The sequence below is a fragment of the Lipotes vexillifer genome, unplaced genomic scaffold (genome assembly GCF_000442215.2).
Source record: "Lipotes vexillifer unplaced genomic scaffold, Lipotes_vexillifer_v1.1 scaffold8, whole genome shotgun sequence".
NCBI classification, from domain to species: Eukaryota; Metazoa; Chordata; class Mammalia; order Artiodactyla; family Lipotidae; genus Lipotes; species Lipotes vexillifer.
Genome location: NW_006781519.1, coordinates 5107030 through 5132798, shown reverse-complemented (window position 1 = coordinate 5132798; position 25769 = coordinate 5107030).

The following is a 25769-nucleotide window of genomic DNA, read 5'->3' as shown; positions in this document are numbered from 1 at the left end:
ACAATGTTACAAAATATTTACAGAACTTGTAAAAATAGCATTTTCTTTTTGAGTGAAAACACAAGGTTTAGGATTGTGTTTATCTTTGGCAGGTTTATAGACAATCACTATATTACTAAATGTTACAATTGACATGTAAATTATATGTCATTTTTCACATCAAAAATATATAAAGATACTGTAAAAAAGGAAGAAAAAATATCTAACTCACTGACCCTATTCTATAAGTTTCTGAGTAAAAATTTGTACCTGATGTTTCAAATAGAGGGCTCTGCTACAAAATTTAAAGCACATGCCTTTTAATTTCATTCTTTCTAGGCTCTAAAATATCATGGCTTCCTATATTCTAAGGTGGTGTTCCTAAATTTGAGTTGGTGAGCTGTATAGAATCACATATTGAACCAATATCTCCTGATATTGGAGTCCAGAAATTGCAAATTAGCAAAGCATTCTAGATTACTTTGATGCCAAGTCAGGTTGGGAACAGTGTCCCCACCCACCTAAAAATGTGCTGCCTTTGTTCCTCACTGAATTTTTAGTATAAATTTTCTCTCCCTTTATAGTGGCAGGCCAATTCAAATGCACCCAAACTCACAAGACAAATATGTTAATGCATGATTTCTTTTTTTATTTATATGAACATTTTTCCTCTTCATACCCACACCCTCAAGATATGACTTGTTCCTCCTTTCTTATAAAATGTAGATTTGCAATTGAACTGTTTCCCAAGGTTGATATGATGTAACCACTGAAAATTCTAACATTATAACCAACAATTGTGAAGAATAAATGGTACTGCTTTTTCACTATATAACCAGCTTTATAAAAATATAACCCTGAACCTCATTCCATGTTTTGGTTTGAGTGCTCCCGGTTTGCAAGCTGTCTTTTTGGTGTATGCAAAATAAACTTTTACTAATTATTTTTTAAAACTGTGGGACTACTCTGGTGGTGCAGTGGTTGAGAGTCCGCCTGCCGGTGCAGGGGACACAGGTTCATGCCCCGGTCCGGCAAGGTCCCACATACCACGGAGCGGCTGGACCCGTGAGCCATGGCTGCTGAGCTGGCGCGTCCGGAGCCTGTGATCCGCAACGGGAGAGGCCACAACAGTGAGAGGCCTGCGTACCACAAAAAATAAAATAAAATGTGGACTTGCTAAGATATTATTCTTGTTTTCACTTTATTATACCGCAGTCAAGTAAAACCATTAAATGGGCCCATGAATTCTGAAAATTAACTTCATAAAATGGAGTATATGGAAATAGGTTCATCAAACAAAAATATTTTAGCAAACTATGTAATTGCATATAATGAATGCAAACAGAAATGATTGATTTTTTGTCAGTTTTATAGAAGTTATTATGCATTTGTCACAGATAAAGTAATGGTCCCTCAGGATGTTTGTTTGTTTTTGTTTTTGCTTTTGGAAAATAAACATAGGATCCAGTCAGCTCTTCTACTATAATAAAGCAGAAGCCACAGAATAACCATGGTGACATTTAAAATAAGTCTGTTTAAATTTTTGCTCAATTTTTTCAAAACCATATGCTTGATCTTTTTGAGGGTTGGAGTAATGTTCTGAAAATGATGAGGGATAGTGCACAACTGCCTGGATGCTCTAATTATCTAGTAAAAGGAAGGAAATGGTAAGTTAAAAAGTTTGCTGATCTCATTAAAAACATCACTTTTTGATTACTTGTAAAGTAGATTTCATTTCGAGAAAAAAAATCCATCTCATATTTGTGTGTATCAGACAGAGCAGATGTGGCTCACAATTCTAAGTGCACTTGGACATATTCCGTATGACAAATACTCTCCTTGACCAAACTTTAGACAGGCTCCACTGAGTCCTATTTTTGACTAGTCCTTGTCCTTGGTCCCTTTCCTGTCTTCGGGCCTGCCTAGCCGAGTTTTAGCAAGAATCTTGCTAAATCAGTTTGGCAAGATTCCTCTTACCCTTGATACCTGATCATTCTGGCTTGCCTTCATCAAGAATCCTGTTAAATAAGTTTAGCATGAATCCCTCTACCCTTGATATCTCCTGTTATAAATTTTACATCCACTGATCTCCCCACTCTGCTTCCTGGCTATAAATCTCCAAGCGATCTTTACTGTATTCAGAATTGAGCCTGATCTGTCTCCCCTATTATGATCATTTTGACACCTATTGCAATAGTCTTGAATAAAATTGTCCTTACCATTTTAACAAAGTGTCAGAATAATTTTTAACAGGTACTGCAATGACAAATATCAGAAATTGAGTAGGATATACATAGTTATCTAAAATGCAATTTAATTGACAAGGGTACATTTCTTGAAAAATAAGTTATTATGTCTCTTGGGGATATACTGTCATGTAGCTTGAGACACTTTCATGAAACTCTGGAGCTGGAAATGTCAGCCTTTGAGGGAGAAAGAAGAGATATACCTGATGTGGGGATATTAGACCCCAAGTCAAGGCTGAAAGACCCTGTGGGTAGAAACTACCTGCTAGTCCACAAAGGTAGCACTCTCTCCAAGGATCTGTAAGAAAGGCAGTGAGGAAGAAATACAAGAAAGAATGAGAATCTTAGTTCCAAGACTTAAGATCTCAGAGTCCTTATGTTTGCATTTTTAAGAGTGGGTGCTTATACCTTTGCTGAAAATGAACATGTCTGTAGAGTACTCCCCTCTTTTCATGATATCATTCATCAGGCATTAAGCTGACTAATACTTATATATTTGCATGTTGTCTGAGTTCTTTAATAAAATATAAGCTTCATGAGTGTACCACTTAGTTTCCTTAGTTCATCACTGTATTTCCCATGCCTAGAACTTTGCTCATCATATGGGAGGCACTCAATAAATATTTATTGAGTTAATATATTAAATGATCTTAAATGTGTTTAATAAGCAACTATTCTTAAAGAGCATTTCTTTGGATTCACATTTGGGTTTTTAATTTATATTATGTATATCCAAAGAAATGCTTATTAATAATATATTGTTTACTTTGTTTATATTTATACTATACATCAATATTTATGAATTACTTCAGTAGTTCTTTGTTATATGATAAGAAGTTACTGAGTTAATATTTTGTACTTTTTCTGAGTTAATAGCACATACATAATGATTTGTCTCCTCATTTATGAAGTGACTACCAGAGTGGCTGTGTCAGTGTGGCAGATGGTAACACCACATGTCAAGGAGCATTAGTCACAGAGGACAACTCACATAATACAGTGTCTGGCAGGTAGGGTAATGTTGGGTGTTTGACTGGCAAAGCTGTATTCTTTTCTTCCCTCCACAAAGGTGCTTTTAGAGGTAGAGGTTCTTTTTTTCCCTATTTTTTTAGGTCAGCATTTTATTGACATATTAGATACAACTGAAATACATTGGAACAAAATAAATGTCAGTTTTAAATATGATTTACTGCTTGTTAATATGGAGGCCCAGCAGTTGATTATCGTGTTAAGCAGTTCACAGCAGGTATATAGAAGAGAGGGCTAAATGAAAGAGAATACAGGGTGGTACCAGACTAAAAGAGGGTGGTACAGTAATCCAAAGGGTTTTCCAAATTTTGTTGTTTAGAAAAAAAACAATTATGATATGCTTAGAAAATTTGGGAAACTATATGAAAAGGAGAATGTCAGACATATATAAGAAATGTTGACATTATTGTGCCAATCATATTTGATAAATTTAACTTTGTGTTTCTGATTTTGTTTTTAAAGCAGTATGATCCCTCCTAGTGTAATAGATATTTAACTAACTCCAATTGTCACTTTCTTTGGTGCTGGTGGCACATCTAATCAACTTAATACATCCCCTGATGCACTGTTGTTTTCCAACCAGAAATATGACAACATTGACACTGACAAATGGAATTTAAAAAAAAAGAAAAGAAAACACTTTATGTGAAATTTCAAACATATGTAAAAATAAGGAGAATAATATAATGAGCCCTTGTGTATACTCACAACCCACTTTCAACAATTAACTCTTGGGCACTCTTGTCTCATGTATACCCCTATTGATGTTCTCATTCCCCTTTGTAGATAGTCATAAACCAGTTCCAGACATTATGTCATTTCATCCATCAAAAGTTCCTTGTGCACCTCAAAAAGAAAAGGACTCCTCAAGAAAACATAACCACAATACCTTAATCAAATTTTCTTTTAAAAAATCATTACATTCTTTTGTAAATCCTTAAAATTAAATTTTTTAGAAAAATCTTTTTGGTAAATTTTGCATTCCTAAATTGTAAAGGAAGATTCCTCTGGAATTACTCCGTTAATGCAGGTCATTAAAAATAATTAAGGGGACGGTTGCATTACAAGATATGAGGTCTTTTTATTTATTTATTTATTTTTTATGTTTTTACAAAGCCAGGAAAGTGGCCCTATAAAGGGGATTATTGCCTTTTCTAATGAGACCACTGAAAATGACCTATAGTTTTCTGAAAGAATTGTAGGCATAGCAGTATGAAATTAAATGTGGTTCATTTTGTTAAAGTGAAAGAGTTCAAGAATAGCATACAATAATGGGCTGTCAGTTAATCCACCAGATTTCTTGTGCATAATTTGTCCAAAACGTGTTACAAAACTACACCAAGACACTTTTCATCCTAATATGGAGATTTCCAAAGTGTTGTATAACTCAAAAGTGTAATACACATCATCATAGAGTTTCTATAAATGGAGGCAATTGACACAGTTTTATGAGACATTGTGAACAATTGTCCATGATGACCTCAAAAAAAAACCCTGCAGAATCAATGTGATGTAGACCATTTCTGCTTGATATTTGTGTGACTGTAAGACATAGAAGCCCCTCTTAATATACCCTGTAAGTAGGTGAACAAAATGGTCAAGTATGTTCAAACTGTCTAGAGAAATACTGCATTGGGGAGAAATACCACCAAAGTGAAATAATTATAAATTGTATAATATTATGTAGACTACACTTTTTTACTGGTACAGATGAATTCTTATAAATAGCTGATTCATTTTTAAGGAACAGAAGATACTTTTATGGAGCTACTTCACTGTAAAGTGATTTGATTCAGTTAAAAGGAAATGTGACAAAATGATGGTGGATTCTTTGGGAAACCTTTAAATCTCTTAATATGCAGAAGTAAGTTTAAGGAAGTGCTCTAACGTTAACACCTAGGAAAACTGTAGGTATTATTTCTCCCAAACCTAAAATATATTTGTATAACAGTATACAGGTGTGACGAAAGAAACGGAAGAACAGCTTCAGGGCTAACAGCACATTTTGACTTCTGTAAGAAATTTGCTTTGCTTGCTTATTTGGAGCAGGAAGAACCGTGTTCCTGATTGGCTGATTCAAAATTAAACAGCTCCCTCCCGCCTTGGGAACTTCCCGTCCTGTGAAGGGTATAAAGGCCTCGCCCAACTGCTAGTCGGGGTCTCACTCACTTCTCTCCAAGTGGGACCCTGTCCGGACAGTTTGTGTAAGCTTCTATACTTGTCTATACTTGCTTCTATACTTGTCTATACTTGTATAAATCCTTTGCTAATCTTTACTTGGTGTTGGTGATTCTCGGGTGTCCTTGGTTGGGACACGGGTCGCATTTACCGGGGAACTCGACTCCAGGCGTGTGGCTCCTGGACCGCAACACAGGAAAGACACATGCGTACATACAAACACATGAACACGCAGACACACACATATGTTTATGGACAGTCAAATGGATGTGTTTGGAAACTTCAGGGGACCTTTTGATATGCACCTGAGTCATAATTGCTGGACCATCTTAAATTTAAAGGAGAAAACCTATAATTTGTAGGTTTGTATAATTTGACTGCCTTTACTGTGTAGGATATCTCTAAAGAGATTAAGACCAAAGGAATGGAGAAACATCTTCTAAGGGACCACAATAATTCTAGGGTGACAGATTTCTGGATAACTAAAGGATATCTCAAAATACTGGTGTTCTTAAAAAATATAATTAATGTATTAATTAAACTTTTATAATGAAGTAAAAGAAATGTGCCACCATTGTGGCAATGGGTTTGAATTATTTTTAAGGGATTGAATATTTCTATGACCACTATATGCCTCTTCAGGCCTCTAAGGCAGAGAAAACCCATTCAGTAGTGTTTAACTTAAAGCAGTAAAGTAATCCTTAGTGATCAAATGCAAAATTTTTCCAGAACAATTCCTCTGAACTGAATCAAATTCTATTGAGCTTACTGTTATTTAAAATTATTCTTCATATTTCTATAGCTTTATAGATACATATTACATGGGTTATAGGTGCAAACCTGGCTAATTGAATTTGTCTACAACAAACAGGAAAGAATTTGAGGGGTAACTGACATATACTTCAAGATTCATTTATCGTATACAGCTAAATGATAAGGGAAGCATAACCTCAATTATGATGTGGAAGTTCTGTATTAATAGGGAACATATTTACTGTGTGGATTTGTTTTAAATGAACGTGAAAAGCCATGAAGTAATGGTCTCTATGGTGGCTTAAGGCTGCAAGATGATGGTTCTTATATTTTCAAAGAGAGGTATCTAAAAATTGAAGTTACTGAAAGACATAATTTGTACCTTCATCCCTCATATATATATGAAGTAGAAGAAATACTGTTAAGAGGTCTTCATTCTCTAAACAAAAGTTAAGACTTGGAAAATTGTGGTGTCCATTGACATAGATGGCAAACAAGTCTATGGCAGACTGGAAAAATGGCCCTCCAAAGATGTTCACATCCTAATCCCCAGAACCTGTGAAGATGTTAATTTGTATGGTAAAAGGGACTTTGCAGATGTGATTAAGTTAACAATCTTGAGATGAGTGAATTATCCTGGATTATCTGGGTGGGCCCAATGTAATCACAAGAGTCCTTATACAAAGGAGGCAGACTCACAGACAGAAAACAAAGTTATGGTTACCAAAGGGGAAAGGGGGGAGGGATAAATTAGGAGTCTGGGATTAAAATACATACCCTATTATATATAAAAGAGATAACAACAAGTGCCTACTGTATAGCACAGGGAACTATACTCAATACCTTGTAATAACCTATAATGGAAAGGAATTGAGAAATGAATTTATATATATATATATATGAATCTTTTTGCTGTACACCTGAAACTAACACAACATTGTAAGTCAACTATATTTTAATAAAAATTAGTAAAAAAGTAACAAAAGAAGGAGATAGAAAAATAAGAAGCAGAGGTTACGTGATAAAGGAAGCAGAGAGAGACGGAGACAGGGAGAAATTGAATGATGCTTTGCTGCTGCATTGAAGATGGGGGAAGGAGCCACCAGCAAAGGAATGCAGAGAACCTCTAGAAGTTGGCAAAAGCAAGGAAATACACCCTCCTCTAGAACCTCCAGAAGGAATCAATCCTGCTGATGCCTTGACTTTAGCCCTGTGAGAATAATTTTCTACTTCTGACTTCCAGAATTATAAAATAATAAACTTGTGCTCCTTAAAGCCACTAAAAGTGTGGTAATTTGTTTTAGCAGCAATAGAAAACTAATAAAACCCTGCTCAAACTTTCTAATGGTCAGGAATGTACATGTCTAGGGACATGTAACATTGGTCTCAACTAAGTATAGACTGAAGGAACCATTTTTTTGTGTGAATTGTTAATTTTTTCAGTATTCTGGCAGCTATTCATGTGGCTGATAAAATGTAATGGGAATGAAATCTTACCTGACATTTGTCATGTTTATAAAGTAGACAGAGAATTATATGATGCTACTTGACTTTTAATTGAGATAATTAAATTAATTAGAATTTTGAGTTTATTGAGTTGCAAAACATTTCAGTTGAAATTTGTAACTGAAACTTATATCTGTGAATATTGACAGGGCGTTTTTTCAAAAACTCGAAAGTTGGGCTTCCCTGGTAGTACAGTGGTTGAGAGTCCGCCTGCCGATGCAGGGGACGCGGGCTTGTGCCCCGGTCCGGGAAGGTCCCACATGCTGTGGAGCAGCTGGGCCCATGAGCCATGGCTGCTGAGCCTGCGCATGCGGAGCCTGTGCTTCGCAACGGGAGAGGCCACAACAGTGAGAGGCCCGCGTACCACAAAAAAACAAACAAAAAACTCGAAAGCCTCCTACAGAAGGAGGCAAATGTTTCTTCCCTAATGTAATAATTACATTATTGACAATAATATATATGATTTGATGATTAGTGATCACCATCAATGAGCTAGAAAAGTGTAGAAATAGGACAATCATCTTCGTTAAAGTCTTTGGTCTGTAATTTCAATGGCAAATACCCTGAGTGGACTCTAATCAATGAAGTAATATCAAATTCATATCCAAAATAATGGTTTCTCACATATTCTCACAAAGAGATGCTAAAAGACTGAGAAGATTTAATATTATAATTCATTATGTTACTGGGTATTTGTATAAGAAGGTAACAGAAATGCTTTTATGGGACACAGGGTCAAAGTTTGCCTTCAAAAGCCTACCTAGTTTATATTATGAAGGAAACTTTTCATAGTATCTTCAGGAGTATGAGGCACAAAAATCCACTTGCAAAATTTTGATTAACTAATAGGTATAAACAACTCCCCAATATCTATGTACGAAAAATATGTGCCAGGAAATGCTACATGGTTTTAAAATACATCTACATACAATTAAGTTCCCAATGAAATATTAAAAATTAATTCATGTATCATGGTAGAGCCACATTTATATGGCTTGTGGTTGTATAAAATGAGTAACCCTGCTGAGAATTTGTTGTCTATAACAAACTTGAGGGTCTTTTATGGGTTTATGAGACTGTAAATTGAATTGATTTTATTCATTGGACTCTTGAGGCCTGTGTAAATAGCAGACATATTTTGGCAGAATTTGTAGCACACCAGGTTAAGAGTCCTGGTTAAATGTCTGGTTTCAATAATGTGCTAAGGATTGGAATTTGAAAATTGAATTAACTGAAATGATGAAAAATTCCTCAGAACACTTATAAATCTCCAGTTTTGCAGAGTTCAATTTGCATAAATGGATTGTGTTTAAATTTAAGAGAGTTTATCCTGATTAATATATGTCTAGAATATGAAAGATGACTTATGAATGGAATTAAAAGGTTCTTTTTGGTACGGTATAATAAACAAGAAAATATATTTTATTACTTTCTATATACTTTATATTTGAATTTATTTTTATACTTACATACATTAAGTTTATATATTATTCCTTAAAATTTGAATATAAAAAAGTCACAGATGATAAATGTATAGTTCCATGAGTTTAATTAACAAAGTCATATACTCCCTTAATTCATAATTCTAATATACTAAGATAGAGTTTTTCCATCACCCCAGAAAGTTCTATTGTACCTACTGTTTCCAAATCCCTCTCTGAAATACCTCCTCCAGAAAACTATTGTTTTGATTTTTATTAAAATATTTGATATTGTCTATTTGAGATTTTCATATAGATAGAATCATATAATATGTACAATTTTGTACCTGGCATTTTTCATTCGGTATGATATTTTTCAGGTTCACTCATGTTTTTACACATAGTTCATTCTCTATTAGTATACATTATTAGTCCACTGTAAGAATACATGACAATTTGTTTATATATATATGCTGATGTATATTTGGCTTGTTTCTAGACTTAGCTATTAGGATTAAAACTGCTATAAACATTTATACAAGTCTTTGTGTAGATATCTGTTTGCATGTTACTTAGGTACATTCCTAGAAGGGTTAATTTCTGTAACAGGACAAATGTAAGTTTAAATTTATTAGAAATTTCCAAACTTGTAGTTTTTTAAAGTAGTTGTAACATTTTAAAATCCCATCAGAAACATATAAGAACTTTGATTCCTCCACACCATCATTACCATTTAGATTTGTCAGTCCTTTCATTTATCCAATCAAGTAAGTTTGTTTTATTTTGGCATTCTGTGATGACTAATAATGTTGAGCACCTTGTCATCTACATATTGGATATTTGGTGTCCTCCTTTTCCAATTGTGTATTCAAATCTTTTGGACATTTTAGTGAGCTTGTTCTCTTATTTATTATCTAATTAAAGAGGACTTTTGTATATTCTTGACACAAAACCTTACCAAATATATAGTGAAGATTGTTCATTGTGGGGTTAGGCATTCCTATTCTTTTTTTAAATGAGCAGAAGTTTTTGTTTGATGAATTTCTATTTACACATTTTTAAAATGTTGGGTATTGTTTTCTCTTTTTCCCCAAATTTATTGAGGAATAATTAACACATATAATTGTGTATATATAAAGTATATAATGTGATCATTTGATGTCAATATATATACATATATATACACACATTGAAGAATCATTACCAAGATAAATATGATTAACACATTAATCACTTCACTTAACTCTTTTTCATTTGTGTGTGTGTGTGTGTGTGTGTGTGTGTGTGTGTGTGTGTGGTGAGGTGAGAAGGCTTAAGATCTACTCTTAGCAACTTTCAAGTATATGATACTGAATTATTAACTATAGTCACCATTAAGTGTAGTCACATTAGATCCTCAGACCTTATTCTTACAACTAAATATTTGTACCCTTTGATGTACATCTTCCCATATCCCCATCCCACCAGCACCTGTCAACCACCATTCTATTCTCTGTTTCTATGTATTAGCTTTTTTCGTTTGTTTAGATTCCACATGTAAGTGATATATTACAATATTTTCCTTTCTCTGTCTGTCTTATTTCACTTAGCATAATACCCTTCCAGGTTCATCTATGTTGTCACAAATAATTTTTTATCCATTTATTCATCAAAAGACATTTAAGTTGTTTCCATATCTTGGGTACTGTGAGTAATGCTGCAATGGACATCAGAGTACAAGTATCTCTTTGATATCCTCTTTCCATTTCTTTTAGATAAATATCCAGAAGTGGGATTACTGGATAGTGAGGTAGTTACATTTTTAACTTTTTGAGAACGTATATTCTGTTTTACATAGTAACAACACCAATTTACATCCCCACAACTAGTTTTCATGACAGCTTCACCAACACTTGTTATCTCTTTTCTTTTTGATAATAGCCATCCTAAAAGGTGTGAGTTGATATCTCATTGTGCTTGATTTAGATTTTCATTCCTCTGATGATTAGTAGTAATGTTTAAAACATTTTCATATACCTATTGTCCATTTGAAAGTCTTCTTTGGAGAAATGTCTATTCAGGTCTTTTGCCCATTTAAAAAATTGGAGTGTTTGGTTTTTTGCTGTTGAGTGGTTTGAGTTCTTTACATATTTGAATATTAACCCACTATAAGATATATGGTTTGCAAATATTTTCTCCTATTCTGTAGATTGTCTTTTCAAATTATTGAGTGTTTCTTTTGCTGTGCAGAAACTCTTTGGTTTCATGTAGTCCCACTTTTTTATTTTAGCTTTTGTTGCCTTTGCTTTTTCTGTCTTACCCAAGAAATAATTACCTCAATAAATGTCAAGGATCTTTTTTCCTATGTTTTCTTCTAGGAGTGTTATAGTTTTAGGTCTTATACTCGAGTGTTTGATCTATTTTGAATTAATTTTTTGAGTGGTGTAATATAGGGAACCAATTTCATACTTAAACATGTGGCAATCCAGTGTTCCCAGCAATGCTTATTGAAGAGAATGACACTTTCCCCATGATGTGTTCTTGGTCCTCTTGTGAAATGTTAGTTGACTCTACATGCATGGGTTTTTGTCTAAGCTCTCTATTCTGTTTCACTGGTCTATGTGCCTGTTTGTATGCCAGAACCATACTACTTTGTTTACTATAGATTTGTAATATAACTTGGATTCAGGAAATGTAATGTCTCTAGCTTTGTTCTTCTTTCTCAAAATTGCTTTGGTTTTTCAGGGTCATTTGTGGTTCCATATACATTGTAGGACAGTTTTTTTTTGTTTGTTTTTTTCTATTTTTGAGAAAAATGCCATTGGAATTTGGAAAGGATTTTGGTGAATCTGTAGAACAATTTGGGTAGTATGAACATTTTCACAATATTATTTCCAAGAACAGAGAATATCTTTCCAACTATTCATGTCTTCTTCAGTTTCTTTCATTGTCTTGCTGTTTTCAGTGTACAGGTTTTCACCTACTTGGGTAAATTTATTTCTAAGTATTTTATTGTTTTTGATACTATTAAAAATAGGATTGCTTTCTTGATTTCTCTTTCAGATAGTTTCTTCTTAGTGTATAGAAACACAATTGAATTTTGTATGCTCATTTTGTATCCTGCAAATTTATTGAACTCAGTTCTTTGTTCTAATAGTTTTTTTGTGTAATATATATATATATATATATATATATATATATAATGTAATTTACAAACAGATAACTTATTTACTGATTTGTATTCCATTTATTTATTTATTTATTTATTTATTTACCTTACCTAAGTGCTAGGACTAGGCCTTCCAGAATTATGTTGAAAATAAAGAGTGAGATTAGGTATCCTTGACTTGTTCTTAATCTTAGAGAAAAGGCTTTTAACTTTTAATAGTTGCGTATGATGTTAGCTGTGTTCTTTTCATATAGTCTTTATTATGTTGAGATGCATTCCTTCTATACCTAATTTGTTGAGAGTTTTTATCATGAAAAAATACTGAATTTTGTCAAATGCTTTTTCTGCATCTATTGAAATGATGATAGAATTTTTACTTTTTATTCTGTTTTAGTAGTGTATCACAGTGAGTGATTTGCTCATATTGAACCATTCTTTCATCCCAGTGTTCAATCCCACTAGACTGTGGTATGTTGCTTTTTTAATGTGCTTTTGAATTAGTTTGTTAACATTTTGTTGAGGATTTTTACTTCTACATTCAACAACTTTGGCATATAATATTTTTCTTGTAGTTTCCTTGTCTGGCTTTGTTATCACGGTAATGCTGATCTTGTAAATTTGGAAAGGTTCCTTCCTCTTCAAATTTTTTTAAAGAGTTTGAAAAGAATTCAAATTAATTTTCCTTTAAAAGTTTTGTAGAATTCACCTGTGAAGTCATCTGGGTCTGTTTTATTATTTGTTGGGAGATTTTAAATCACTGATTCAATCCCCTTGCTCATTATTGGTTTGTTTAGATTTTCTATTTCTTCATGATTCAATCTCTGTAAGTTGTTTCTAGGAGTTTCTTTTCTTAAGTTAACTATTTTTTTGGCATACAATTTTTCATTGATGTCTGTTATGAGCCTTTGTATTTCAGTAGTATCAGTTTTGATGTCTTCTCTTTCATTATAATTTTATTAATTTGTTATTTCGTTTTTGTAATCTAGCCAAAGCTTGCTCAATTTAATTTATCTTTTCAAAAAACTAGCTTTTATTTTCATTGATATTTTATTTCTAGTCTTTATTTATTTATGGTCTAATCTTTATTATTTTCTTCCTTCTAATTTTGGACTCATTTGTTCATCCTTTTCTTGTTTCATTAGGAACAAGTGTAGTTATACTGAATTTTTGTCCTTTCTCTGGTCACACTGAATGTCAGGACTGTTCAATATGGACCTGATGCTCTGGACACTTGGGATACCAATGTTTTGTAGTGCTACATGAACTCCCAAATTTCTGTTCATCTCACAGATTTACATTATGTTCTATTCTGGGGCTCACTTAATGTCATCCTACTCATACATGATTTTGTATTCAGCTGTAGACACCAAGGGACACCTATGAATATTTTTTAACTCCTTTTTTGTGCAGCTCCTTCTTCTCTTTAATGCAACAATTTTAAATTCTACCTTCTTTCTTCTGCTCTGTGAAACCACTGGTGGCTCTTTGGGTTCCATTTCCCTATGCTACAATTAGGAAAGTATCCTGAGGGGAAATTCAAAATAAATGCGGAGTTTTCCATATATTATTTCCTTCTCTCAAAGATCATCTCCTTGAATTGGCCATTGAACACTGCCTGAAGACAGTTGCTTTACATATTTTGTCTACTTTTATATTTGCCTATGGTGGGAGGAAGAAGATATATTATTATTATTCATTCAACAAATCAATATGCAGTTATCAAAGTAATATACTCTTATTCATATTCAGTAATTAGTACTGATCACATTCATTGAGTCATTTCTCTTAAAATTATAGAAACAGTTATGTAGGGATATTGGTCAATATAGTGAAAGAAGATATTCACAGTAATCAAATAATTTGTAATACCAAAAAGTGATTTCAAAGGAATACTGAGAGTAAAGAGTACACTTTATAATACTCTAAACATTTAGGGAGACAATAATGTTTATGGATAAGAAGACTTAAAATTATTAAGATGAAAATAGTTCTCAAATTGATCTATAGATTCAACATAATCCCTATCAGAATCTCAGCTGACTTTTTTATTGAAACCAATAAGTTGATCCTAAAATTCATAAGGAAACACAAGAGACCCAAAATCAACAAAACAATCTTGAAAAAGGAAAATAAATTTGAAGGACTCACATTTCTCCAAATCAAAACATGCTGCAGAACTACAGTAAACAACAATGTGTGGTAAAGTCATAAGAATAGATGTATAGAACAATAAATAGAACTGAGAGTTGAGAAATACTCTCACACTTATGGTTATTTGATTTCTCACAAGGATACCAAAACAATTCTATGGAGAAATTATACTCTTTAAAACAAAAGTTGCTGAGGCAGCTAGATATCCACATGCAGAAGAATAAATTTGGCTCCCTATTTCATACCATATACAAAAATTAACTCAAAATGAAACAAAGACCTAAGTATAAGAGTAAAAACTATGAAACTCTCAAAAGAAAACATAGAGGGGTGAGGGGAAGAGAGGGGATAAGGGGAAAATGGCAGAAGAGTAAGATGTAGAGATGAGCTTCCTCCCCACAGATACACCAGAAATACATCTACACGTGGAACAACTCCTACAGAACACCTACTGATCGCTGGTAGAAGACGTCAGACCTCCCAAAAGGCAAGAAACTCCCCATGTACCTGGGCAGGGCAAAAGAAAAAAGAATAAACAGAGACAAAAGGATAGGGACGGGACCAGCACCAGTGAGAGGGAGCTGTGAAGGAGGAAAGGTTTCCACACACCAGGAAGCCCCTTCGTGGGAGGAGACTGCAGTTGGCAGAGGGGGAAAGCTTTGGAGCTGCGGAGGAGAGCACAGCAACAGCGATGCAGAGGGCAAAGAGGAGAGATTCCCGCACAGAGGATCGGTGCCGACTGGCAGTCACTAGACCGAGAGGCTTGTCTGCTCACCCGCCGGGGTGTGCAGGGCTGGGAGCTGAGGCTCGGGCTTCAGTCAGAGCACAGGGTGAGGACTGGGGTTGGCAGCCTGAACACAGCCTTCAAGGGATTATTGCACCATGGCTAACCGTGAAGGAGTCTGGGGAAAAGTCTGGGCCTGCAGAAGAGGCAAGAGACGTTTTGTTCCTTTTTTGTTTCCTGGTGTGTGAGGAGAGGGGATTAAGAGCACTGCTTAAAGGAGCTCCAGAGACGGGCGCGAGCCGCAGCTAAAAGCGCGGACCCCAGAGATGCTAAGGCTGCTGCTGCCGAAACCAAGAAGCTTGTGTGCGAGCACAGGTCACTATCCACAACCCCCTTCCAGGGAGCCTGTGCAGCCCACCACTGCCAGGATCCCGGAATCCAGGGACAACTTCCCCGTGAGAACGCACAGTGCACCTCAGGCTGGTGCAACGTCATGCCCACCTCTGCCGCTGCAATCTCACTCTGCACTCCGAACCCCTCCATCCCCACGGCCTGAGTGAGCTGGAGACCCAAAAGCAGCTGCTCCTTTAACCTCATGCTCTCTGAGTGAAGAACAGACGCCCTCTGGCAACCTACATGCAGAGGCGGGGACAAATCCAAAGCTGAGCCCATGGGAGCTGTGAGAACAAAGAAGATAAATGGAAATCTCTCCCAGCAGCCTCAGAAGCAGCAGATTAAAGCTCCACAATCAACTTCATGTACCCTGAATCTGTGGAATACATGAAAAGACAACGAGTCATCCCAAATTGAGGAGGTGGATTTTGAGAGCAAGATTTAGGATTTTTTCCCCTTTTCCTCTTTGTGACTGTGTATGTGTATGCTTCTGTGTGAGATTTTGTCAGTATAGCTTTGCATCCACCATTTGTCCTAGGGTTCTATCTGTCCAAATTTTTAAAAATTTTTGTTCTTAATAATTACTTATTTTATTTTAATAAATTTATTATATTTTATCTTACTTTATTTGATTTACTTTATCTTCTTTCTTTCTTTTTTCCTTCCATCCTCCCTCACTGCCCCCCTCCCTCCCTTGCTCTTTTCTTTCCTTCTTCCCTTCTTTCTTTCTTTTTTTCTTTCTTTCTTTCTACTTCTACTAATTCTTTCTATCTACTTTTTCCCCCTTTTATTCTGAGCCATGTGGATGAAAGGCTCTTGGTGCTGCAGCCAAGAGTCAGTGCTGTGCCCCTGAGGTGGGGGAGCAAACTTCAGGACACTGGTCCACAAGAGACCTCCCAGCTCCACATAATATCAAATGGTGAAAATCTCCCAGAGATCTCCATCTCAACAATAGCACCCAGCTTCACTCAACGACCAGCGAGCTAAAGTGCTGGACACCCTATGCAAAACAACTAGCAAGAAAGGAAGACAATTCCACTCACTAACAGAGAGGTTGCCTAAAATTTTAATAAGTCCACAGACACCCCAAAACACACCACCAGTTGTGGAACTGCCCACCAGAAAGAAAAGATAGAGCCTCATCCACCAGAACACAGGCACTAGTACCCTCCACCAGGAAACCTAGAAAACCTACTGAAGCAACATTAGCCACTGGGGACAGACACCAAAAACAGCGGGAACTACGAACTTTCAGCCTGCAAAAAGGAGACCCCACACACAGTAAGATAAGCAAAATGAGAAGACAGAAAACCACACAGCAGATAAAACTGCAATATAAAAATCCACCAGGCCTAATAAGTGAAGAGGAAATAGACAGTCTACCTGAAAAAAGAATTCAGAATAATGAGAGTAAAGATGATCCAAAATCTTGGAAATACAATAGACAAAATGGAAGAAACATTTAACAAGGACCTAGAAGAACAAAAGATGAAAAAAGCAAGGATGAACAACAAAATAAATGAAATTAAAAATACTCTAGGGGGCAGTGGAAAGATGGCGGAGGAGTAAGACGCGGAGATTACCTTCCTCCCCACAAATACAACAGAAATACATCTACATGTGGAACAACTCCTACAGAACACCTACTGAATGCTGGCAGAAGACATCAGACCTCCCAAAAGGCAAGAAACTCCCCACGTATCTGGGTAGGGCAAAAGAAAAAAATAATTAAAAACCCAGACAAAAGAATAGGGATGGCACCTGCACCAGTGGGAGGGAGCTGTGAAGGAGGAAAGGTCTCCACACACTAGGAAGCCCCTTCGCGGGCAGAGATTGTGTGAGGCGGAGTGGTGAGCTTCGGAGCCGCGGAGGAGAGCACAGCCACAGGGGTGCGGAGGGAAAAGCGGAGAGATTCCCACATAGAGGATTGGTGCCAACCGGCACTCACCAGCCTGAGAGGCTTGTGTGCTCACCCGCCGAGGCAGGCGGGGCTGCGAGCTGAGGCTTGGTTTCGGTTTCGGTTTTGTTCAGAGCTCAGGGAGAGGACTGGGGTTGGCGGCTTGAACATAGCCCGAAGGGGTTAGTGCGCCACGGCTAGCTGGGAGGGAGTCTGGGGAAAAGTCTGCACCTGCTGAGGAGGCAAGAGACTTTTGCTTGCCCCTGTGTTTCCTGGTGTGCGAGGAGAGGGGTTTTAAGAGCGCTGCCTAAAGGAAGTCCAGAAACGGGCGCGAGCCGCGGCTAAAAGCACGGACCTCAGAGATGGGCGCGAGCTGCGGCTAAAAGCTCGGACCCCAGAGACGGGCATGAGCCGTGGCTAAAGGCACGAACCTCAGAGATGGGTGCGAGCCGCGGCTAAAAGCGCGGACTCCAGAGACGGCTGCGAGACACGGCTGAAAGCTCGGACCCCAGAGACGGGCACGAGCCGCAGCTAAAAGCTCAGAAAACAGAGACGGGCGGGAGACGCTAAGGCTGCTGCTGCTGCCACCAAGGGGCCTGTGTGTGAGCACAGGTCACTATCCACACCCCTCTTCCGGGGAGCCTGTGCAGCCCGCCACTGCCAGGTTCCCGGGATCCAGGGACAACTTCCCAGGAAGAACACATGGCGGGCCTCAGGCTGGTGCAACGTCACGCTGACTTCTACTGCTACAGGCCCGCCCCGCACTCCATGCCCCTGCCTCCCCCCGCCTGAGTGCACCAGAGCCCCAGAGTCTTTAACCCCGTCCTGTCTGAGCGAAAAACAGACGCCCTCCAGCAACCTACATGCAGAGGCAGGGCCAAATCGAAAGCTGAGCCCCTGTGAGGTGGGAGAACAAAGAAGAAAAAGGGAAATCTCTCCCAGCAGCCTCAGAAACAGCGGATTAAAGCTACACAATCAACTTGATGTACCCTGCCTCTGTGGAATACATGAATAGACAGCGAATCATCCCAAATTGAGGAGGCGGACTTCTAGAGCAAGAGCTATGATTTTTGCCCCTTTTCCTCTTTTTGTGAATGTGTATGTCTATGCTTCTGTGTGAGATCTTGTCTGTATAGGTTTGCTTCCACCATTTGTCCTAGCGTTCTATCCGTCCACTGTTTTTTAATTTTTTTCTTTATAATTAATTTTAATTTAAAGAACTCTATTATACTTTGCCTTCTTTATATTTTTCCTTCCTTCCTTCCCTTTTTGAGACAACGAATCGTCCCAAATTGAGGAGGTGGACTTGGAGAGCAAGTTTTATGATTTTTTCCACTTTACCTCTTTTTGTGAGGGTATATGTGTATGCTTCTATGTAAGATTTTGTCTCTATAACTTTGCTTCCACCATTTGTCCTAAGGTTCTATCCGTCCCTTTTTTTTTTTCTCTAAATAATTATTTTTTTAATTCAATAACTTTATTATACTTTATTTTATTTTACTGTATCTTCTTTCTTTCTGTATTTTTTCCTTCCTTCCCTCATTCCTTCCTTCCTTCCCTCCTCCCTCCCTCCCTCCTTTCTTTCCTTCTTGCCTTCTTCCTTTCTTTTCTTCTTTCTTTCGTTCTTCCTTCCCTCCTTCCTTCCTTCCCTCCATTCTTTCTTGCTTTCTTTCATTCTTTCCTATTTCCTCCTACTTCTACTAATTCTCTCTACTTTCTCTCCCTTTTATTCTGAGCCGAGTGGATGAAAGGCTCTTGCTGCTCCAGCCAGGAGTCAGGACTCTGCCTCTGAGGTGGGAGAGCCAACTTCAGAACACTCGTCAAGAAGAGACCTCCCAGCCCCACATAATATCAAACGGCGAAAATCTCCCAGAGATCTCCATCTCAACACCAGCACCCAGCTTCACTCAACGACCAGCAAGCTACAGTGCTGGACAACCTATGCCAACCATATAGCAAAACAGGAACACAACCCCACCCACTAGCAGAGAGGCTGCCTAAAATCATAATAAGTCCACAGACACCCCAAAACACACCACCAGACGTGGACCTGCCCACTAGAGAGACAAGATCTAGCCTCATACACCACAACACAGCCACTAGTCCCCTCCACCAGGAAGCCTACACAACCCACTGAACCAACCTTAGCCACTGGAGACAGACATCAAAAACAACGGGAGCTACGAACTTGCAGCCTGCAAAAAGGTGAACCCAATCACAGTAAGATAAGCAAAATGAGAAGACAGAAAAACACACAGCAGATGAAGGAGCAAGATAAAAACCCACCAGACCTAACAAATGAAGAGGAAATAGGCAGTCTACCTGAAAAAGCGTTCAGAATAATGATAGTAAAATTGATCCAAAATCCTGGAAATAGAATGGACAAAATGCAAGAAACAGTTAACAAGGACCTAGAAGAAATAAAGATGAAACAGACAATGATGAACAACACAATAAATGAAATGAAAAATACTCTAGATGGGATCAATAGCAGAATAAATGAGGCAGAAGAACGGATAAGTGACCTGGAAGATAAAATAGTGGAAATAACTACTGCAGAGTAGAATAAAGGAAAAATAATGAAAAGAACTGAGGACAGTATCAGAGACCTCTGGGACAACATTAAACGCACCAACATTCGAATTATAGGGGTTCCAGAAGAAGAAGAGAAAACGAAAGGGACTGAGAAAATATTTGAAGAGATTATAGTTGAAAACTTCCCTAATATGGGAAAGGAAATCGTTAATCAAGTCCAGGAAGAACAGAGAGTCCCATACAGGATAAATTCAAGGAGAAATACGCCAAGACACATATTAATCAAACTGTCAAAAACTAAATACAAAGAAAGCATATTAAAAGCAGCAAGGGAAAAACAACAAATAACACACAAGGGAATCCCCATAAGGTTAACAGCTGATCTCTCAGCAGAAACTCTACAAGCCAGAAGGGAGTGGCAGGACATACTGAAAGTGATGAAGGAGAAAAACCTGCAAGCAAGATTACTCTACCCAGCAAGGATCTCATTCAGATTTGATGGAGAAATTAAAACCTTTACAGACAAGCAAAAGCTGAGAGAGTTCAGCACCACCAAACCAGCTTTACAACAAATGCTAAAGGAACTTCTCTAGACAAAAACACAAGAGAAGGAAAAGTCCTATAATAACGAACCCAAAACAATTTAGAAAATGGGAATAGGAACATACATATTGATAATTACCTTAAATGTAAATGGACTAAATGCTCCCACCAAAAGACACAGATTGGCTGAATGGATACAAAAACAAGACCCATATATATGCTGTCTACAAGAGACCCACTTCAGACCTAGAGACACATACAGACTGAAAGTAAGGGGATGGAAAAAGATATTCCATGCAAATGGAAACCAAAAGAAAGCTGGAGTAGCAATTCTCATATCAGACAAAATAGACTTTAAAATAAGGACTATCAGAAGAGACAAAGAAGGACACTACATAATGATTAAGGGATCGATCCAAGAAGAAGATATAACAATTGTAAATATTTATGCACCCAACATAGGAGCACCTCAATACATAAGGCAAAAACTAGCAGCCATAAAAGGGGAAATCGACAGTAACACATTCATAGTAGGGGACTTCAACACCCCACTTTCACCAATGGACAGATCATCCAAAATGAAAATAAATAAGGAAACACAAGCTTTAAATGATACATTAAACAAGATGGACTTAATTGATATTTATAGGACACTCCATCCAAAAACAACAGAATACACATTTTTCTCAAGTGCTCATGGAACATTCTCCAGGATAGATCATATCTTGGGTCACAAATCAAGCCTTGGTAAATTTAAGAAAATTGAAATTGTATCAAGTATCTTTTCCGACCACAACGCCATGAGACTAGATATCAATTATAGGAAAAGATCTGTAAAAAATACAAACACATGGAGGCTAAACAATACACTACTACTTAATAACGAAGTGATCACTGAAGAAATCAAAGAGGAAATTAAAAAATACCTAGAAACAAATGACAATGGAGATACAACGACCCAAAACTTATGGGATGCAGCAAAAGCAGTTCTAAGAGGGAAGTTTATAGCAATACAAGCCCACATTAAGAAGCAGGAAACATCTCGAATAAACAACCAAAGCTTGCACCTCAAGCCATTAGAGAAAGAAGAACAAAAAACCCCCAGAGTTAGCAAAAGGAAAGAAATAAAAATCAGATCAGAAATAAATGAAAAAGAAATGAAGGAAACAATAGCAAAGATCAATAAAACTAAAATCTGGTTCTTTGAGAAGAGAAACAAAATTGATAGACCATTAGCCAGACTCACCAAGAAAAAAAGGGAGAAGACTCAAATCAATAGAATTAGAAATGAAAAAGGAGAAGTAACAACTGACACTGCAGAAATTAAAAAAAATCATGAGGGATTACTACAAGCAACTCTATGCCAAAAAAATGGAAAATCTGGAAGAAATGGACACATTCTTAGAAATGCACAAACTACCAAGACTGATTCAGGAAGAAATAGAAAATATGAACAGACAAATCACAAGCACTGAAATTGAAACTGTGATTAGAAATCTTCCAGCGAACAAAAACCCAGGACCAGATGGCTTCACAGGCGAATTCTATCAAAAATTTAGAGAAGAGCTAACACCTATCCTTCTCAAACTCTTCCAAAATATAGCAGAGGGAGGAACACTCTCCAACTCATTCTACGAGGCCACCATCACCTTGATACCAAAACCAGAGAAGGATGTCACAAAGAAAGAAAACTACAGGCCAATATCACTGATGAACATAGATGCAAAAATCGTCAACAAAATACTAGCAAACAGAATCCAACAGCACATTAAAAGGATCACACACCATGATCAAGTGGGGTTTATTCCAGGAATGCAAGGATTCTTCAATATACGCAAATCTATCAATGTGATTAACCATATTAACAAATTGAAGGAGAAAAACCATATGATCATCTCAATAGATGCAGAGAAAGCTTTTGACAAAATTCAACACCCTTTTATGATAAAAACCCTGCAGAAAGTAGGTATAGAAGGAACTTTCCTCAATATAATAAAAGCCATATATGACAAGCCCACAGCCAACATCATCCTCAATGGTGAAAAACTGAAAGCATTTCCACTAAGGTCAGGAACAAGACAAGGTTGCCCACTCTCACCACTCTTATTCAACATAGTTCTGGAAGTTTCAGCCACAGTAATCCAAGAAGAAAAGGAAATAAAAGCAATCCAAATCGGAAAAGAAGAAGTAAAGCTGTCACTGTTTGAAGATGACATGATACTATACATAGAGAATCCTAAAGATGCTACCAGAAAACTACTAGAGCTAATCAATGAATTTGGTAAAGTAGCAGGATACAAAATTAATGCACAGAAATCTCTGGCATTCCTATATACTAATGATGAAAAATCTGAAAGTGAAATCAAGAAAACACTCCCATTTACCATTGCAACAAAAAGACTAAAATATCTAGGAATAAACCTACCTAAGGGACAAAAGACCTGTATGCAGAAAATTATAAGACACTGATGAAAGAAATTAAAGATGATACAAACAGATGGAGAGATATACCATGTTCTTGGAATGGAAGAATCAACATTGTGAAAATGACTCTACTTCCCAAAGCAATCTATAGATTCAATGCAATCCCTATCAAACTACCACTGGCATCTTTCACAGAACTAGAACAAAAAAATTTCACAATTTGTGTGAAACACAAAAGACCCCGAATAGCCAAAGCAATCTTGATAACAAAAAATGGAGTTGGAGGAATCAGGCTGCCTGACTTCAGACTATACTACAAAGCTACAGTAATCAAGACAGTATGGTACTGGCACAAAAACAGAAAGATAGATCAATGGAATAGGATAGAAAGCCCAGAGATAAACCCATGCACATATGGACACCTTATCTTTGATAAAGGTGGCATGAACGTACAGTGGAGATAGGACAGCCTCTTCAATAAGTGGTGCTGGGAAAATTGGACAGGTACATGTAAAAGTATGAGATTAGATCACTCCCTAACACCATACACAAAAATAAGCTCAAAATGGATTAAAGACCTAAATGTAAGGCCAGAAACTATCAAACTCTTAGAGGAAAACATAGGCAGAACACTCTATGACATAAATCACAGCAAGATCCTTCTTGACCCATCTCCTAGAGTAATGGAGATAAAAACAAAAATAAACAAATGGGACCTAATGAAACTTCAAAGCTTTTGCACAGCAAAGGAAACCATAAACAAGACCAAAAGACAGCCCTCAGAATGGGAGAAAATATTTGCAAATGAATCAACTGACAAAGGATTAATCTCTAAAATTTACAGGCAGCTCATGCAGCTCAATAACAAAAAAATAAACAACCCAATCCAAAAATGGGCAGAAGACCTAAATAGACATTTCTCCAAAGAAGATATACAGACTGCCAACAAACACATGAAAGAATGCTCAACATCATTAATCATTAGAGAAATGCAAATCAAAACTACAATGAGATATCATCTCACACCAGTCAGAATGGCCATCATCAAAAAATCTAGAAACAATAAATGCTGGAGAGGGTGTGGAGAAAAGGGAACACTCTTGCACTGCTGGTGGGAATGTGAATTGGTTCAGCCACTATGGAGAACAGTATGGAGGTTCCTTAAAAAACTACAAATAGAACTACCATATGACCCAGCAATCCCACTACTAGGTATATACCCTGAGGAAACCAGAATTCAGAAAGAGTCATGTACCAAAATGTTCATTGCAGCTCTATTTACAATAGCCCGGAGATGGAAACAACCTAAGTGCCCATTGTCGGATGAATGGATAAAGAAGATGTGGCACATATATACAATGGAATATTACTCAGCCATAAAAAGAAACGAAATTGAGCTATTTGTAATGAGGTGGATAGATATAGAGTCTGTCATACAGAGTGAAGTAAGTCAGAAAGAGAAGGACAGATACCATATGCTAACACATATATATGCAATTTAAGAAAAGAAAAATGTTATGAAGTACCTAGGGGTAAAACAGGAATAAAGACAGAGACCTACTGGAGAACAGACTTGAGGATATGAGGAGGGGGAATGGTGAGGTGTGATAGGGCGAGAGAGAGACATGGACATATATATACTAACAAACGTAAGGTAGATAGCCAGTGGGAAGCAGCCGCATGGCACAGGGAAACCGGCTCGGTTCTTTGTGGCTGTCTGGAAGGGTGGGATAGGGAGGGTGGGATGGACGGATACAAAGAGGGAAGAGATATGGGAACATATGTATATGTATAACTGATTTACTCTGTTATAAAGCAGAAACTAACACACCATTATAAAGTAATTATACTCCAATAAAGATGTTAAAAAAAATACTCTAGATTGGATCAATAGCAGAATAACTGAGGCAGAAGAAATGATAAGTGACCTGGAAGATAAAATAGTGGAAATAACTACTGCAGAGCAGAATAAAGAAAGAAAAGAATGAAAAGAACTGAGGAGAGTCTCAGAGACTTGTGGGACAACATTAAATGAACCAACATTTGAATTATAGGGTTTCCAAAAGAAGAGAAAAAGAAAGGGACTGAGAAAATATTTGAAGAGATTATAGTAGAAAACTTCCGTAATATAGGAAAGGAAATAGTTAGTCAAGTTGAGGAAACACAGAGAGTCCGATACAGGATAAATTCAAGGAGAAATACGCCAAGACACATATTAATCAAACTGTCAAAAACTAAATACAAAGAAAGCATATTAAAAGCAAAAGAAAGCTGGAGTAGCAATTCTCATATCCCACAAAATAGACTTTAAAATAAGGACTATCAGAAGAGAGAAAGAAGGACACTACATAATGATTAAGGGATCGATCCAAGAAGAAGATAAAACAATTGTAAATATTTATGCACCCAACATAGGAGCACCTCAATACATAAGGCAAAAACTAGCAGCCATAAAAGGGGAAATCAACAGTAACACATTCATAGTAGGGGACTTTAACACCCCACTTTCACCAATGGACAGATCATCCAAAATGAAAATAAATAAGGAAACAGAGGTTTTAAATGATACATTAAACCAGTATGACTTAATTGATATTTATAGGATATTCCATCAAAAAACAACAGAATGCATATTTTTCTCAAGTACTCATGGAACATTCTCCAGGATAGATCATATCTTGGGTCACAAATCAAGCTTTGGTAAATTTAAGAAAATTGAATTTTTATCAAGTAACTTTTCCAACCACAAGTTTATGAGACTAGATATCAATTACAGAAAAAGATCTGTAAGAAATACAAACACATGGAAGCTAAACAATACACTATTTAATAATAAACTGAT